The sequence below is a fragment of the Trichechus manatus genome, unplaced genomic scaffold (genome assembly GCF_000243295.1).
Source record: "Trichechus manatus latirostris isolate Lorelei unplaced genomic scaffold, TriManLat1.0 scaffold00003, whole genome shotgun sequence".
Classification (NCBI taxonomy): Eukaryota; Metazoa; Chordata; class Mammalia; order Sirenia; family Trichechidae; genus Trichechus; species Trichechus manatus.
In genome coordinates this window covers 10,343,685-10,357,111 of record NW_004443939.1, presented here as the reverse complement: position 1 = coordinate 10,357,111, position 13,427 = coordinate 10,343,685, and the positions used below count along the sequence as shown (strand labels likewise).

Here is a 13,427-nt window from a genome sequence, read left to right as displayed (position 1 = left end):
TCTCGAGAGCATGTGAAATATGAACTTTCCCCAAACGGGAGCACAGAGCTTGCCTTGTTTCAATTCATACTGTTGGGTCACAAATGCTCTAGAGAGTAGCGTGCCTTGTTCTTAAGAACCTACTGAGATTCTTCAAAATGAGTGGTAAAAAAGTACAGGCTCTGAAGTCAGACAAACCTGCGTTCAACTTCTGGTTTTGACGTTCTCCAAGTCTCAACTACTTAGTCCGTAAATTGGCAGTAATAGTGCTGACTACTTCATTGGATAGGTGTGAGGTGCATGTAGCCTACTGTGTCTGCTCTTACTGAGCATTCAGTGTGTGGTGGGGATTGTTGAAATACGGTTAGCCTTCAGCTTTCCTGACTCACGGAGGGAGCCTTCAGCAGAAAGTACAAAATGGTGAATCTCTAACATAAATTCCTAAAACTTCTTCCTGTTCCAGCCACCCAGATCCAACCTGGGTCTGGCTTTAGTTACCACAAGGCAAAGGCACCCACATCAGGGTTAACAACAAGGAAAGCCACCAAAAAAACACAAAAAACAACCCTATTGCTGTCAAGTCAATTCCGACTCATGGTGACCCCATGTGTTACAGAGTAGAACTGACCTCCATAGGGTTTTCTTGGCTGGAATCTTTACATGAAAGTAGATTGCCAGGCCTTTATTTTGTGGGACTTCTGAGTTAGAACTGCCAACCTTTTGATTAGCAACTGAGCACAAACCAGTTGCACCCCCCAGGGACCTTAAGGTCAGCCACACGGGGGAGGACCAAACAAGAGTTCAAGAGATGGATGGTGTTGGTGATTTCTGATTTTAGAACAATAGCCCTCTCTTGGGTCCAGCTTTCTCCTTCTCCCTGCCCCAGCACTAGGCTAGTAAAGCAGCACTAAGGGATTCTCTGCCCAGCCACACAAGGGGTTGCCATGAGTCGGAATTGACTCGATAGCAACTGGTTTGGTTTGGTTTTCCCCACTCTTAGTCAACACCCCATCAGCCCTTGAAGCTTGCAGATAATCCCCATAGCAGCCATTTTGCTTGCCCACATCACTGAGCCAGCAAAGGTCCTGCCACAATGCCACCACTACAGCTTTCCCCACAACAAAGTTTGCTTCCACCAGGCGCAGGTGGCAACTCTTCAACAGTCCCACTGCCTGCCCCTCCACCAGCCACAGCCATTTCCTGTGGCCAGGGCTCTCCAGACATGGCCTAGAGTGCCATCTGTCTCCATTCTCCTGAGCAGTCAGTCCTGATTTCACATCATATACTCCTTTTGGATAAGATAACACTTTGATTGTATAAGTAAACATGATATCATTTTTTATAATTTTGCATCATTTTTTCATGATGTAATAGACCATACACCCAGATTTAAGTTCAGAAAATATAATCTTCAAATCAAAGACTCAACAAAAGATGTGAGCTCCGTATACTGCTGGGTGACAGTGTCATCTATTACAACCTTCCTGGGGAGTAATCTGGCATCATTGATAGCTTAAAATGGACATACCCTTTGACCCAGATATTCTTTGCCTAGGGATTTATCCTGAGGAAACCATCTGGTAATTGCTCAAGGATGTTGTCATGGATTGAATTGTGTCCCCCTAACCACAGGTAAATCGTAACCCCTATACCTATGGTTATAATCCCATTTGGGAATGAGTTTTCTTTGTTATATTAATGAGGCCATATCAGCGTAGGATGTGTTTTAAATCAATCTCTTTTGAAATACAAAAGAGCAGACTGAGCCAGCAAGCAAGCAGAGATGGGGGAAGATCCACGCCAGGCCACATAAAGACTGCCAAGGAACCAAGGAACAGAAGCTGAAAAGAGACAAGGACCTTCCCACAGAGTCAACAGACAGAAAGCCTTCCCATAGAGCCAGTGCCCTGAATTGGGACTTCTAGCCTCTTAAACTGTCAGAAAATAAATTTCTGTTTGTTAAAGTCATCCACTTGTGGTACTTCTGTTATAGCAGCACTAGGTAACTAAGACAGATGTTTATATAAGGATGCTTAGCACAACGCAGATCAAAAACAATCAAAATATCCAATAAGGGTTTAAAAACCAAACCAGTTGCTGTCAAGTCGATTCCGACTCATAGAGAACTGCTGACCTTCTGGTTACCACCCAAGTTCTTAACCACTGCACCACCAGGGCTCTAAAAGCCTACAGCACTCGGTATTCCCAGGCAGTCTTCCATCCAAGTACTAACCAGGCCCAACCCGGCTTAGCTTTCAAGATCAGATGAGACTGAGCACGTTCAGGGTGCTTTGGCCGTAGACAATAAGGGATTAGTTAAATAAAATGATGATAAATTTAAAAATTTAATAGCTATTTATTCCTGTTTACAATATTAAAAATACTCATTGCCATCCAGTTGATTCTGACTCATAGTAACCCTACAGAACAGAGTAGAACTGTCCCGTTGGGCTTCCAAGGCTGTAATCTTTACAGACAGAAGCAGACTGTCACATCTTTCTCCCATAGAGCAGCTGGCAGGTTCGAACCGCTGACCTTTTGGTTAGCAACCAAGTATTTAACCACTGTGCCACTAGGGCTTCTTGTTTACAATATTATTAAGTGAAAAAATTAGAACATTGTTTTTTAGAAGAGGGGAAAAAAATTAGAAAAGGTACATACCAAAAAATTGAAAGTGTAATAAGATTACAACTTCTTTTTATATTTTTTTCCTCCTTTTTGCTTATTTGTATTTTCTAATGTATCCATAATACATTCAATCTTTCATTTATTAAACAAATACTGACTACCTACCATGTCAGGCTTGTGCTGGGTGCCAGAAGTACCATGGAGAGCCAAGCAGACATACCCTTACGGAACTCACATTCTAGTGGAAGAGGGAGACGTTAATCAAGATATATACACAGATATATAATTATAGACTGGGACAAGACCCAGGAAGGAAAAGTACCGGGCACCGTGACCAAGTATGAGAGGGGACCCAATCTTTTCTGGTGTGGGCGTGCATTCCAGAAAAGCTCCCCTAAAGAAGTTATTTACAATGCAGATATATAGAAAGTGGGGAGTCCCTGGGTGGTGCAAACAGTTAATGCACTTGGCTGCTAATCCAAAGGTTGAATGTTCGATTCTACCCAGAGGCGCCCCAGAAGAAAGGCCTGGTGATCTACTTCGGAAAAATCAGCCACTGAAAACCTCATGCAGCACAGTTCTACTCTGACACACACGGGGTTGCCACAAGTCAGAATTGACTCAACAGCACCTGGTTATAGAAAGAGGAATTGAAGGGTGAAGGGGGCAGGAGGAGAAGGACACTTTCGGGAAGAGGAACAGCAAAGGCCCTGAGGTTGGATGGAGCAGAGTAAGAGTCTAGGAACTGAAAGCAGGCCTGGGTGGCTGCAGTTGAGCAACTGAGGAGAGAATGGTGGACTTGAGGCAGAGAGCAGGCAGGGTCTCTGCAGGACAGGGAGAAAGTTTTGGTCTTTATCCTTAATGCAGTGGGAAGCTTTGAAACAGGAGAGAAAAATGACCTCGTTTAGCAATATGGGCACATATTACTCCTGGCTTAGTGTCTTCCTTCCCTCTGCTCTGTGCTTCCAGCCAAGAGGTCTGAGATGAGGGGCAGATGGAAACAGAGTTGGCAGAAGGAAGGGTCAGGAGGTGAGAACTTCGAGCTGGCCAATATTTTACCTCTAGGGACTGCTTGGGAACAAAGTGTACAGTCTGTGCACGGGCAATGGCAAATTACACTGGGACAGTGTTCAAAACTCTATTTTATCTCAAAACCTGTAACCAATGCTTCAGAGAACAAATGGCAGGTGTATTTACATTAAACACGAAACTCATTCAATCCTGTATTTGCGAAGCACTGGGCTCTTTTATTCCCGGCTTCAATGGGGTTTTGTACTCTGTTATCTCCTATTACCATGTTATTAGGCTTTTCCTCAATCCCTACTGCCCACCCCCAATCTCCTACTCCTTTCAAACTTTCTCCACAATTATATGCCAGTTGGTTTTCCACCTTGGTGAGCCTGTCTTGAGAAGCCCGTGGTCTGATTAATGCTCTTTTTTTCCTCTTCCCTATCACAATGGTAGCCAGATCACACGGATCATTTTGCAGTTATTGTTCCTGCTATGAGGAAGGTTATGAAAACCCACAAGGGCAGGCTTTTCCTTTAAGTGGCCTCAGCTGCAGAGCATACTGGGTGTTAAGGATTAGAGGATGAAAAATAGGGCAGGAATCTTTATTTTCAGTGATATACTTTGGAAGCAGCATAAACAGGTTCTGGAGGCTAAAGGTGGATTGAGGATAGAGCAACTAGAACATTCTAGATTGTCTGGCCAGGGGAGGTAGGTGCCAAGAACAAAACCAGGCCCCCCAGAAGGACACTAGGGGTGGCCTGTAGGGAAGTCTGCACATGTATTCTTAGAGTGAGAGTCCACAGTTTCTTAATAGCAGATATTGGCTTTTGGGGTGGGACAATTCTTCCTTGGGCTGGATTGACCCCAGGGCTTGGAATCAGTTTGTTCCAGTTCAAACCCCTGCTGATAATTTGCATTTCTAACATGTTCCCTGCAGAGAATTTGCATTTCCACCCCAGACACACTGAATCGGAATCTACAGTTTAAGAAGAGCCTCAGGTGATTTTTATGTATAACTTCCTGCGAACTTTTAGAAATGCAACTTCTCAGCAGGGTTTGAAGGCAGGTTCCAAAGCCCTGATTGACCCACACATTGCAAGATGTTTAGCCTATTTATCCAGGGATGCCAAATGCTAGTAATAGCACATCCCTTTACAACTCATCCCCTGCCAATCACTGTGACAATCCAAAGTGTTTCCTATTCCCTGTTTTCTAACTCTGCTATGAAAACCCTACCCCCAAGGTGCAGGTGAAGTGACTCCTCCCCACAAAGCCTCTTTAACTCCCTGGGGAATAGCTCAGTTCTCCAAACACTTGTTATGTGCACCCTTCCTATAACCCTTATCCCACCCTACACTTTACACAGCTGGCTGTGACAGCCTTACTTCACCTCCTGAGACTGGAAGCTTTGAAGGCAAGGCCCGTGTCTCCTTCATGTCTGTGTTCCCCACAGGCCTGGCAATATGGTGCAGTGAGCTAAGACTGCAGAGTCAGAACTGGGTTTAAATTCCAAACCCAGCTTGGAAATTAAGTGGCTAAACTTAGCCACTTACTATTTACGTGACCTTGGGCAGACCGCTTCCTTACCTGCCTGAGACTCAGTTTCCTCATCTTTAAAAGGAAGATGACCATAATACCTAGCTTCAAGCAATCGTCGTGAGATTTTAGGGAGTTAACGCCGAGCATGATGTATTCCGTAAAGTGTAGCTATGGCCACACTGGTACAGCGCTTTGCTCTTTGCAAATACCTTCTGCACATATTATCTCATGAGATCCTGTGCCAGTTCCCTCAAGAGGCTCTCAGACCCCATCTGCTCTCCCATGCTGTGACTGTCGATTCCGGCAATGCTCATGAGCCAAGTGGCATGGAAGAATGATTGATTCTGCCTAGGGGAGGGCTGGGGCAGGGATGAAGAGAAAGGCAGGCAGATTAAAACCCATTTAATAATGGCTCAGGTTTCACGGATCACTTCTGCACTCATCCTTCAAGGAGGATTTGGAGCTTGCCCGGCAGAGGAGAGGGATCTGAGGGTCAAGTATGCACGAAACGTTTGGTGGTTGGACAAGCTAATAGAATAATCAAGAAAGATAAGGCCAGGATTCAACTAGGAAAAGTCTTTAGGGATTTGGACTGTCTTACTACCTCCACTTCCACCATAGTTACAGATTCTCAGGTTTGCCTAACTGCTTGCTAGCTCGCTTTCTCTCTCTCTCTCTCTCTCATTCTCTCACCTTAAAGGGATTCTGACCTCTGCCATGAGCCTGGATGCTGGAGTGGAGAAGCCTGCACTGAGCAGCAGCCTGGAGCGTGCTCCTCGGTCTGTCCTCCCACCTACCCTCCCCCTAGGAGGCTAAGCTACACAATCAGCTAGGCATGGCAGGCTTCTCCTTCCCGCTGCCTTCCTAGCTCGGCCACACTTGAACATTCTTGAAGTCATCACAGCCTTCTGGGTCTGTCCACAAAATTTCACACATAATCTGTCACAACTAAAAAGGCTGTTTCTAATAACACATTTCCCTCTGTGCTTCACCCTCCTAAACACTCAGGTTCATTTCAGGGTTCTAGTTATTCGGCTCGTGCAGAAAAGGAGAAAGTGAGAGCTTGCGAAGGCTAATTGTTCTTTAATCTTAAATAGGTTTTTCAAAATACCTAGTACAGCTTTTAGAACTTAGCCCTCTCTTCTGTACACCTAAACTACAGCCCCTGACATAGGCACAGAGGCCTCTGATATTTATGTCTGTTCTCAGAAGAAACCACCAGAGCCTTCCCTTGAACTTGAGCCTGCAGCGTTAGGGAAGGCTCCCCTGGAGAGGCTGGCACTTACAGGCAGCCGTGTAAGGGCAGCTTCTTGAAGCATAAACAATAAAGTGCTCATGGCGTGTGAAAAGCCATTAAAAACCGTCAGCGTGAACCACCTTGGTCATGCCATCCTCCTGGGTTTATTATTGTCTTTTCCCAGTTCTTTTCCAAACAGCCTGGACAGTTTGTTTATACAGGGCTCTGGAGCAGCCTCTCAGCAAGAGAGGTGATGACAGAACCACAGGGTGTTGTGGCCACACTGAGCCCAACTAAGATCTCCAAGGGAGGAGGTGGGACAGGCCAGGGATTGGCCACCAGTCCAAAATAAGCCTGCCCAGAAAGGTGCGCCTGGTTGCTGAGTAGCTGCTCAATGAATACATGTTGAATGAAGAATGAAAGAACGATCAGAATCTTTCCCAATATCCCAGTGAGAGTTGTCGACAAGAGAGAAGCCAGACTCTTCCCAAAACACACGATCTACCCCTAATTCTATAACTCCTTCTCCCCACAAGAAATTGTTTTTGTTTTTCCCTGAGGTTGAGTAGACATTACACTGGGAACTTTTGCTTAAAATATTTAAGTTTTTATTTGCTCCCTGAAAAAAGAAAAGTGGAAAACATAGAAGAAAATCCCATACCCAAAGGGCAATTTGGGGTATATTTTCTCCATCTTTTTATGTGCGTATATATTTTGAAAATCGTGCTGGAGACAGAGTTTTGTAACCTGCATTGACATACTATGCCCTTTATCAAGCACAGAAAAATCCAAAAGCTAAATTTTCTTCACTTCTTACCAGAAGTAAAATCATACTGCATTCCAAAAGAGAGGTGAAAAAATAAAAATAAATGACGCAGTCAAGTAAGGACAGGGAAGATTTGGCGTCACTGTCTGCAACCCCAGGCCCATTTCTTATCTGAAGAGCCTCTCCTCACACCCCAGGTTAATTTGTTTTGTTAATCCCAACCAAAATAAAGGATACCTGCATCTCCCCAGGAATGCCTTCAGATTTCTCCTCCTCTGCCCTGTGAGTCGGAATTGACTCCATGGCACTGAGTTTTGGGTGGGGGCCCTTTAGTGGCAGCATTCCAACTCAAAAGCACAGAGAGAAGAGAAGCACGAGCACCAGATGAGAACTGCCCATATCATTCCCTTCCTTAAAAAGACCCATGACCACACCAAACTAAAAAGAGGCAATCCAATGTCTTAGTCCAGCAGCATCAAGGATACACCTCAGCCTTGTACTACTTAACCCCTCTCCCCACTCCCTGAAATGTAATATTCCAGCCACAACCAAGAGCACCCAGCAGAGTGTCACTGCACTTTTGTGTCTCTTTGCCATTATACATGTTGTCTATTCTTCCTGGACTGTTCCGCCCCTCCTGGTGAACTCCTGCTCATCCTTCAAGAGCAAACCTAAATTGGAACCTGTGTAACTTTCTCCAGCTCTCATAGCACTTCATTAATACCGTATTTAGAATGGGGATTTTTTTCCTTGCATTATAATAGGGTTTCTCCTTCCATTATAATAATCTTTATCTTCCCCAGGAGACTGTAATCTCTTCAGGGCAGGGATTAGGACCGTGCCTTAATTTATCTCTGTATGTCCCCACAGCAACCCACCCCCACCCCCACCCCCAAGAGCTTGGCATATGATAGAAGTTCAAGAAATGTTTAACAGAAAAATCCAGTCTCTTCCTCACACTAAAACCTGATACAGCTTGAGCGGGAATTCCTTTCCATTCCCCTCAGCATATCCCTTGTATAGATCAAAGTGTTCCTTTTAATGCTTTATGGCTTGAACTTTATTCATTCAGTTTTTTTTTTGTTTCTTCCTTTTCCTGGTTCTAACGGTTTTACTAGTTAAAACAAAATAATGATACAATACTACAACTAACAGTATCTACTAATAATCATGGTGGTGTTCTAATGCCCAAAACAACAACCCTTAGAGGTGTTTATTTTTATCTCCACAGATGAGGAAACTGAGACTCTGGGACGTTAGGCCACTCCACAGGAGTGAGTAACTAAGTTTAAGGGCTCAAACCCAGGTCTGTCTAATTCCAGGGGCTATGCCACAGGTGCTCTCAGTTAAAAAAACTGAGGACAAAGGTTTTGAAGCATCATGTCACTAAAGAGGCTCAAACTATCTCTCAGTTGATTTCTGTCACCTCAGACATCTGAAGGCGTGCCGGCACACACACACCATAATTTTTATTGCTTTCCAAACCACCAATCATTACTTTCTCAGTTAAAATTTTACTTTTAATTACAAAGGCTGAGGTGTCTCATGGAAAAGGTAAGTGAAACTTAAAGGCTCAAGGGAGCCATGCTGCTCTACTAGAAAAAATTTCCCTATGCCGACCTCTCCCCTAAACCAGAAGTCAATAGAACCACCATTTTGCAATTTAGGGGGAGAAAAAGCCGAAAACCAGGACTGTCCATTTTTTTCAGCCTATATTTCCTTCAAACCCTGATCCTTCAAGGCCAGGTCAAATGTCATCTCCCTCATGAAGCCTTCCCTGGTTCCCTCCATCAGGAGTTGCCCACCCTCCTACGAACTGCCGGAGCGATTTGGTGGCCTTACATCATGGCTTCTCTCATATATGCTTTCTAGTATATGTTTCAGGAGCCCTGGTGGCACAGTGTTTAAGAGTTCAAGCTGCTGACCAAAAGGTTGGCAGTTCGAATCCACCAGCCACTCCTAAGAAACCCTATGGGGCAGTTCTACTCTGTCCTATAGAGATGCTATGAGTCGGAATTCACTCGATGGCACACAACAACAACACAGCAGTTTATGTTTCTGTGTACTAATCTTATCCTAGTTACCCTGCAAATTTACAAACCCTGAAGGTAGAAACTAGGTCTTATTCTGTAGCCTCCATTTGATGGCACCTAACAACCACAGCAACAATAACTGTTAGAAAACACAAAGAGGTATAAGACAGTGTCCCTGCCCTCAAAAAGCAAAAGAGCACAATGAATGCCACTTAATAGATTAAGGGCACTAAAGTGTCTTATTAAGAGAACTTTAATCAGCACATGAGTGGCCTGATTCTCTAAAATTCATTTCCCCTCTCCCTCCCCATTCTCCCACATATTTTCAGAACAGGTAGCACATTGTAAAAGCTCTTTCATATTAGAGAACAGCCAGTATTTTTTTTTTTTTTTTGCAACATGCCAAACACTCTTACAGATTGTCAAAACCCTTTAAATCCTTAAAAATAAGCCCAGGAAGTAGGGCTGAGGAGAATAAACAACTATAAATCACATTCTAGCATTTCCAAGATATTGATTCCATTTTCTTCATGGTTTTAAGTAGCAGTTACACTGATTAACTGGGAAAAAAAAAAAAAGAAAAAAACTGGAATAAAGCTGACCCAGATGTGTACAGCGCCTCACCCTGGGAAAATGTGTGTGGACTTCAAAACCTCACACACTTGAAAAGCAGCAGGAGGAAGAGGCTGGATGGACTGAGGTTTATGTCTGAAAATCTTTAACTGCAGCAAGAAGGTCAAGTTAAGTTTAAAATAGCTGTCATGGCCTATATCTCACCTAAACAACCCAACCTTAGCTTTCAGACCTTCTCCAGGGCAAGGGGGTGCCGGGAGGATGGAGTTGCTTGAAGGAGTCCTTTAATTCACCTATCATCAAGTGGTATTTGATGATAACATCGATATACTACTTTTCTTCAAGTGTATACAGATGCCGTTGTAATTAATAAAATCCACGCTCATGTAAAGTGACTGAATTTTTGGTATTTTCTTTTTTCATATTTATTTATTCAACAGAAAGGTACTATAAATATAATGACCATCATTTAGCTCAGTTCCCTGGCAAGGGGAGGGGCGCAAAACTGAGGAAAAACATACCTACTAAAGCTTTATGGCCGCTACTAGTCTCTCAGATTGTCATGCTGTGGTGGCTTGCATGTTGCTGTAATGCTATAAGCTATGCCACCGGTATTTCAAATACCAGCAGGGTCACCCATGGGAGACAGGTTTCAGCGGAGCTTCCAGATTAAGATAGACTAGAAAGAAAGGCCTGACCAGCGACTTGTAAATATTAACCAATGAAAATTCTATGAATCACAACAGAATACTGTCTAATACAGTGCTGAACGATGAGCCCCTAGCTTACAAGGCCCTCAGAATACCCAGTGGCCACAACAATGGACTTGAACATACCAATGATCATGAAGATGGAGCAGGACCAGGCAATAATTTTGTTCTATTGTGCATGAGGTTACCATGAGTCAGTGCCAACTAAACAGCAACCAACAACAATAAAAGCTTTATGGAGGGGAGGGGTTGCAATCCCAGGGTGTGAAAGAAGGAAAAAGAGAGGTGAGGTAGGAAAGCAGATAGAACAAATAAATGCAAGGTACTACCAAGCTGCCACAGCTTCCCAAGAACCTTCGCTGGTTGTCCAGTCACCAGGACAAGGCTGTATGGAACCCCATCATGGCTCAGAATAGTCTCCCCATCTCCTGTCTCTCCTTGGCAAAGGTTCACCTATAGGCCTTAAATCCCCTGCACTTCAAGGCTGTAGTAGCCAGCTCCTCTGGAGACTTGCTGGAGGAGCCAGCCTCAGGCACAGCGCTTCATCTGTGTCCTGACTCTTCGTCTGAGTCCAGGGCTTCTGTGGCACAAATTAGGTCAGTCCTAGGCGCTGACACCGCCAAGCTCTGCTGCAAGGGGCGCAATGCAGGCTGTGCTGCAGGCTTGCCTGGGGAATGGGGTGGCAGCCAGTTCTCCACCCAGCAAGTGGCCAAGGGCAAGAGAGGAAGGCAGGGTGCAGCCAATCTGGGGAGCTGCATAATCTGTATCCCATACAACTGTCAGTGAGAAGTCCATCACATTTTTATCATTAAAGATGAGTCCTTAAACAGTGTGTACAAACGAAGTATATCTTGTTAAATACACATTTGTACACACATAAACCAAAAAACCAAACCCGTTGCTGCTGAGTCTATTCTGACTCATAGTGACCCTACAGGACAGAGTAGAATGGCCCCATAAAGTTTCCAAGGAGAGCCTGGAAGATTCGAACTGCCGACCTCTTGGTTAGCAAGTGTAGCACTTAACTATACGCCACCAGAGTTTCACCTAAATATATAAAAAGGAAATAAAAGTCTGAGAAGTTATTACACCCAAATGTTAATAGCGATTATCACTGGAATATCAGTACATTATCTTTTTGCTCATTTGTATTGCTGTTTTGTAATAAAATAACAAACTTCTGTTTGCAAAAGAAAACTAGGTCCTCATATAAAAACATGCTGGGAATCACAGGCCTGAGCTCCTGCACCGTGAAGGAAGCAGCATATCTGTATTCTGTTTCTAATTTGACCTCATTCTTTTCTTCGCCTCTTCTCCTTGTATATAAACAAAGTGAGAGAAGCATTCATTTTTGCGGTAAAAGAATATGAGCCTCACACCTGTATCATTTCAGCAAATGGACCTCGGTTTCCTCATCTTTAAATAGGGAGTGATAATATAGCTGCCTGATGGAACTGTTTTGAGGAACAAGCATGATAATATAAACGAAAATACTACGGAAGCAACGAGGCACCACGTATGCATTAGATACTATGGTCTTAAAGTAGTAAGGAAGATCAGAAGACTGAAGAGTTTGAGATACAGGAGAATACAGATTTTGGACGTGGGAGGACTTTTAAATTCCTAGATAAGACTGAGGAGCAACAAAAACAGATTTCTCTCTCTTCCCTTGGTACCAGGACGAGGAGAACTGCCCCAGAGATGTAAGACTTACTACTAACCACCTGAGCCCGGTGCTGGCTAACATTTGTTTTCGAAAGACCCTCCAGATTGATTACACTGAATCCACAGGTGAGGAGTGCTTCAAGTTCCTGGCAAGAACTCCACCTGACCTTTAGGAACTCTGCCCACTGCTAGGTACAGAAAATACTGTTAAAGTTTACCAAGATTTAAAAGGGGGATTCAAAATCTCAAAGTATATTAGGGGAGGAAGGGGGAGGGGGGAGAGAACAGCCACACGGCACCTAACCTGAAGTGGCGATGTGAACCCAGCACCTAAACCACAGAGCACCTGCTAACACTAAGATGTGCCCACCCAGTGATATCAAAGTAAACACTGACTTTCCATCATGAAGCTGTTATTTAAGAGTGAACACTGATACATGAACTTCTATTTATTGTTTGCTATCTACTTGCCACGTGCTAACACCCTGGGAGCTTCTTGTGTGTTCCGGCCCTGATTTGACGAACACAATATTCATGGAAGAATCACTATTAGTGAATAGCCTGTGTGTGCACCAAATTGAATTTGTTTTTTAAACAACCTGTGAGTGTACCACACGCACCATGCTCCGAGAGAGTAATGATAACACACTTTGCACCTAGAATATCTGACACCTATGAGACATTTCCCTTGTTTCCAGCATAAATGAGACCTGCAGTATCTGGGGGGTGAGAGTTATGGAGAGAGGTGTTTCTAGCTGAGCATTTTAATATTTTGGTTTTTTTCAAACAACTTGCTTTCCCGTCTCCCAGAATCCAGCTAATGAACAACAGCTGGATCTTCATTTCTGGGGCAGTCATTTTGGTTTTCTCCCGGTCTTCCTTGAATTAAATTTTCACGACTTCTCTCTCCTGCCTTTGAGTCAAAATAAAGTGGTGTTACAGTATTCACTTTTACTTTGATTTGGGAAAATCTGTGGCTTTTCTTTCGACAAAACGCCAATAAAATTTCAGCTGTAACCCAAAGAGGGTTTTCTTCTTTGTGCCTCCAAACCAAAACCAAACCCACTGCTGTCAAGTCGATTCCAACTCATAGCGACCCTAGAGAACAGAGTAGAACTGCCCCCATAGGGTTCCCAAGGCTGAAATCTTTACAGAAGCGGACTGCCACATCTTTCTCCTGCAGAGTAGCTGGTTGGTTCAAACCGCCAACCTTTCGGTTAGCAGCCAAGTGCTTTAACCACTGCACCACCACCAGAGCTCCTTGCGTATGCCTTAAAAAAAAAAAA

The 13,427-nt window shown here is 43.9% G+C and overlaps 1 protein-coding gene and 1 pseudogene across 1 annotated transcript in view; both read right to left on the bottom strand.

Moving 5' to 3' along the window:
• The window catches only part of ROR1 (receptor tyrosine kinase like orphan receptor 1), a 484,054-nt gene that overhangs the window by 313,508 nt on the left and 157,119 nt on the right, over positions 1 to 13,427 (bottom strand). The gene's annotated exons all lie outside the window — the stretch shown is intronic.
• Positions 2,164 to 2,282, bottom strand: LOC111820620 (uncharacterized; annotated as a pseudogene).